Source organism: Scyliorhinus torazame, chromosome 4, assembly GCF_047496885.1.
Source record: "Scyliorhinus torazame isolate Kashiwa2021f chromosome 4, sScyTor2.1, whole genome shotgun sequence".
Taxonomy (NCBI): domain Eukaryota; kingdom Metazoa; phylum Chordata; class Chondrichthyes; order Carcharhiniformes; family Scyliorhinidae; genus Scyliorhinus; species Scyliorhinus torazame.
In genome coordinates, this window is record NC_092710.1 from 306,646,559 (window position 1) to 306,652,558 (window position 6,000).

Here is a 6,000-nt window from a genome sequence, read left to right on the forward strand (position 1 = left end):
TCCTCGTAGCCAGCACTTTTGCCAGCAACTTAGCGTCCACATTAAGGAGCGAAATCGGCCTATACGACCCACATTGCAATGGGTCCTTGTCCCGCTTCAGGATCAAATAAATCATCGCCCTGGTCCTCACCAGCAACGGGGCTAACAGGTCTACGTACTTCCTATAGAACTCAACCGGGAACCCTTCTGGTCCCGGGGGCTTCCCCGCCTCCATGCTCCCCAGTCCTTTAATCATCTCCTCCAACCCAATTGGCGCCCCCAAACCAGCCACCTCCTGCTCCTCCACCCTCGGGAACCTCAGTTGATCCAATAATCGTCGCATCCCCGCTGGGGGCTGAGATCTGTACAGCTAAATGCCTTAAATGCCTCATTTACTTTCTCCGCACCGTAGTTCCCCTGCCATCCTTGACTCCACCTATCTCCCTCGTTGCCATCCTCTTACGGAGCTGATGTGCCGCATCCGGCTTGCCTTCTCCCCCTACTCGTACGTCGCCCCGTGCTTTCCTCCACCGTGCCTCTGCCTTCCCGGTGGTCAACGGGTCGAATTCCGTCTGGAGACTTCGCCTCTCCCGAAGTAGTCCCTCTTCAGGGGCCTCTGCATATCTCCTGTCCACCCTTAAGATCTCCCCCACTAATCTCTTCCTTTCCCTGCCCTCTCTCTTCTCCCTGTGAGCCCTAATGGAGATCAACTCTCCCCTGACCACCGTCTTCAGCGCCTCCCATACTACCCCCACCTGCACCTCCCCATTGTCGTTGGCCTCCAAATACCTTTCAATGCACCCCCGTACCCTCCCGCACACCTCATCTGCCAGTAATCCCACATCCAAACGCCACAGCGGGTGTTGGTCCCGCTCCTCTCCAAACTCCAGTTCCACCCATTGCGGGGCGTGGCCTGAGATGGCTATGGCCGAATACTCCGTACCCTCCACTTTCGGGATCAGCGCTCTGCTCAGAACAAAAAAATCTATCCGGGAGTAGGCTTTGTGCAAGTGGGGAAAAAAAAGAAATTACCCTGGCCAGGGGCCTAGCAAATCTCCACGGATCCACTCCCCCCATCTGGTCCATAAACCCCCTAAGCACCTTGGCTGCAGCCGGCCTCTTCCCCGTCCTAGATCTGGAACGATCTAATGCTGGGTCCAACACGGTGTTGAAATCCCCCCCCCCCACCCCAATATTCAGGCTTCCTACCTCCAGGTCCAGAATGCGCCCCAACATACACTTCATAAATCCAGCATTGTCCCAGTTCGGGGCGTATACGTTTACCAATACCACCCACGCCCCCGGCAGCCTACCGCTCACCATCACGTATCGACCTCCATTGTCTACTACTATATTCTTGGCCTCAAATGACACCCGCTTCCACACCAGTATTGCCACCCCTCTATTCTTCGCATCCAGCCCCGAATGGAATACCTGTCCTACCCATCCCTTTCTTAACCTGACCTGGTCTGCCACCTTCAAATGTGTCTCCTGAAGCATGACCACGTCTGCTTTCAGTCCCTTTAAGTGCGCGAACACTCGGGCCCTCTTAACCGGCCCATTCAGGCCCCTCACATTCCACGTTATCAGCCGGATTGGGGGGCTTCCCACCTCCTCCCGACTAGCCATCTCCTTTTCTAGGCCAATCCCGTGCCCGCGCCTCCCACACCCTCCAGTCCCCCAGACGGGGGACCCCTGAACCGACCACCTCTTCTGTTTTCAGTTCCCCCTCGGCCAATGCAGCAGCAACCCTATTCCCGACCCTCCTTCCCCCTTCCCCCCCCCCGCTAGATCCATATCTCGCTCTTTTGCTCCCCCCATAACACTCCCGTAGGTCAGGTGACCCCCCCCCCCCCCCCCCCCCCCCGTGTGGAAATCCCCTCTCCTCCTCCTCCCCAGCAATCGGTGTGCGCTACTCCATCCCCCCCTCCGTCCTTCCCTAACGCGGGAAAAAGCCCGCGCTTTCCTGAGCCAGCCCCACCCCCTCTGGCGCAGCTCCTGTTGCGGCCTTATCCCAATTACCCCATCCCCGGGCCTCCCCTCCCTACAGCACCGGCGCCCACATTCCCTCAGTCTCCCCATCAGATCTCTTCCCTCATCCCCATCCCTCAGAACTTTCCTTACGCATAGTTAAAACCCTGTATATAACCGACACCCCCCCCCCCCCCACAACCACAGACCCTCCAACTTTTCAGTTTGTATAAAGGTCCAAGCCTCTTCAGGCGTTTCAAAGTAGTGGTGTCGATCCTGAAACGTGACCCACAGTCGCGCTGGCTGCAGCATTCCGAATCTCATCCCCTTCCTATGCAGCACCGCCTTGGCCCGATTAAAACCAGCTCTCTTCTTTGCCACCTCCGTACTCCAGTCCTGATAGATTCGGATCACCTCATTCTCCCACCTGCTGCTCTGCTCTTTCTTGGCCCATCTCAGGACACACTCTCTGTCCACGAAACAATGAAACCTCACCACTACCGCCCTTGGCGACTCGTTGGCCTTGGGTCTCCTCGCCATGACCCGATGAACCCCCTCTAGCTCCAGGGGACTCGGAGAGGCCTCCGCACCCATCAGCGAATGGAGCATCGTGCTCACATATGCCCCGGCATCGGCCCCCTCCATCCCTTCAGGGAGACCCAGAATACAAAGATTCTTACTCCTCGACCTGTTCTCCAAGTCCTCGAATCTTTCGGCCCATCTCTTGTGCAGCGCCTCGTGCGCCTCCATCTTCACCGTCAGGCCCAAGATCTCGTTCTCGGCGGCTTTTCCCCCACACCTCTCGGATCTCTACCCCATGGGCCTTCTGGGTCTCCTTTAGCCCCTCGATCGCCGTCAGCAGTGGCGCCAGCACCTCTTTCTTAAGCTCCTCCACGCAGCGCCTGAGAAACTCCTGCTGCTCCGGCCCCCATGCCGCTTGATCTCCGCCCGCCGCCATCTTGTTTTTTCTCCCTCGCTTTTGCTGCTCCAAAACCGCTTTTTTGACCGCTCCACTCCATATACTATGGAAGGGGGACCTTGCTCTCACCTTCCCACACGGGAAGTCGTCGAAAAATTTCCGTTGGGACTCCTCTGGAGAGCCCAAAGGTCCGTTCTAGCGGGAGCCGCCGAAATGTGCGGCTTAGCTCCGCATCGCCGCAACCGGAAGTCAAAATCAAAAGACTTTTAAATGTCTCGAGAAAGCATGGGTCACGTTTGGAAGCAAATGCAATCCATGACAGCACTATGGCTGTGGTTTAAAATGCAAAATAAGAACTCTCTGGGGCGGGGGAAGGGTGAAGGGGTTGGCGGGGGAAGAGAATAGAAACTGCATTCTCAGTAGTTTGGTTTGGGCATCGTGAAATGTGGTAACGGTGGACTGAAAATACATCAGTGACTTCATTAAAACATCAAAATTAAATTTCCATCATTACAAATGATTACGTCGCAGTATTGAGTTCTGGTTACTGATGCTATATGCCATCCAGGGTAACTATCTTATTCCAGAACCACTGAAAATGTTCCTTTGTTGGGAGTCAAAAACAGAAAATACTGGACAGTCTCAGCAGTCTGACAGCATCTGTGGAGAGGATGGAGCTAAAGAGTCTGGAAGACTCGGTCAAAGCTAGACAGAGCTGGAAATGGGGTCGAGTATTTTCTGTTTTGGTTTCAGATTCCAGCATCCGCAATACTTTGCTTTTGTCCTTTATTGCAGTGTTTGGAATGTTTTATTCTTCGTATAAATTGTGAACTGACCACACGAGCGGCGACTACTAGGGGATTTGAATATTGTGCTGAATAGTCACATTGGAATACCGGGGAACTGGAAATGTTTTAATATATTGGTGAAAGTTAGTCAGGGGTATGTGAAAGCAGTTTGATGATCTGTAAATAGCTACTTGATATTTTATAAAAGAAACAATCTGAAAGGTTTGTTTGCTTTACATCTTACTAGAACTTGTCAATGTAGTTTGGTTTGTACACCCATCCCCAACCTATCATGTTTTCTTTCCAGATATCAATACTAATATTGGCCAACACTTGTGAATTTATAAGACAGCTGCTTATCAGTTTGACAATTCAGTCTCCATTGTAGCAGTTTGATGAATGTGTTTTCCAATCCGTAGTTAGATACATTTGCAGGAAAGCACAATCAACAAAAGTAAAAGGGACATTAATTTTTATGGGTTTGGACATAGTCTGAACTGTCAGCCCTGCATTTCTTGGTGCCGTATTCATTGACAGGCCCTTAGACTAGGCCAATGAGTGGAATGCTATCATAAATATACCAGGGATGGTCATTAACTCAAACTAATTTTAAACTACTTAAAATGCAAACTTTTAAGTGTACTTGCTTTACGTGGCTGATGGGTGACAGTGGTTAGCACTGCTGTCTCACAGCACCAGGGACCTGGGTTCAATTCCGGCCTTGTGCAAGTGTGTGGAGTTTGTACATTCTCCCTGTATCGGCGTGTGTTTCCTCTCAGTCCAAGGATGTGCAGGTTAGGTTATGGGGTTACGGGGATAGGCTGGGGTGGACATATCTATAAGTGCTCATTTGAAGGGTCAGCGTAGACTCAATGGGCCAAATGGCCTCCTTCTGCACTGTAGGGGTTCTATGTCATCTCATAGGCAGTGAATGATACACTGATGATCATTTTGCAGTATTGGACTAAGCTGAATGGAAGCTGAAGAGGAAAGTTGCCTTACTGTGAGCTTGTGCATTTTGTGATCTGTTGCACCAGGGCATTTTATGCCAAGTTGTAACGATCAGGTTTTATAAATCTCATCACATTTATTAGAATCCTCATGAAAGCAGTGCAAGTTGTGCTGTGGTCTTTTCTGCAATGTAACAATTCTGCATCTGGTGGATGATGGTGAAGTAGTTATTGTCCATGGTGAGGTGTGGTGATCTTCAGGTTAAACCACCACCAGTCAGTCAACTCTCCTCAAAGGGGAAAGCAGCCTGTGGTCAATTGGAACTATGACGATTTTACCTTGCTTTTACAAATTTACAGATTTTGGTAGGAGACATGCAGAAGCCCCTCCTTAGCAAGTACACTGATTTGCTTTTCAATGGGTGGCTGAGTTTCCTGGCCGTTTGCACCGACGTAATTTCAAAAACTCTCAGAATGGCAGAATAGAAGCTTTATTAATCCTCATTTCAGAAGGTAACTTGAAGCTGTAAAATGTGTGCATCAGTGTGCTAGAATTGGAGATTCCTCTACACTTTCATTTGTTATTGCACTGGGGTATATGTACTTGTTTCTTCAATGAGAATATTGGACAATTCCTTTCATTTTCTTGCTGTCTGTACCTTTGTATGCAACTTTTAAATGTTATGCCCGTTGTAAAAGGGAATCCATATTCCAGTGCAAATCAATGAATTAAATCCTCTCCACCTGGGAAGAATTCTGTATTTACAGATATATTTGTATAGTTCAATCAATGTAAAAGTACAGCACAGATCATAACTTGTACACCAATTGGTGTGTTGCTGGGTTATTGTACTCCAACCAAGCACTGGACATTACCAACACAGGAATGCTGCACTGCGACCGTGATCCCTTTCCAGGATTTTCACAAATTTCAAGAGATTCTGACGGTACAATACCAAATAAATAACACTGATCTCGAGTTGCATTACATTTCTTTTAAAGTTGTAATTTTCCGTTTGATATTTTTCCTACCGAGAATCTTGAACTGGCTAGCTGAAGAAATAGGTCTCGGAACAATATCCTGGTTTCAGGAATTCTCTCCCGAACCCACTCCAGGTCAGATTTTATCATCTACGCTGTGCAGCAAAACCGATTCTCTGCAGAACTGTCCTGAAGTTCTAGAGTTCAAGTCGTCACGGTCTTCGCCAGACTGCGTGCCCACACACCGGCTGATTTTCCCCCAAACAGACCATCTCGTATTTCAAACAAGGTCAATTTTCAATAATCTGATTTATTCTAATTTAGTGACAATGTTAAAAAATATTTTCAAAAGAAAAAGTTCCAAATTCAGGATGGTTAGAAATCCAACAAAAATCAGAAGCTACAAAACAAA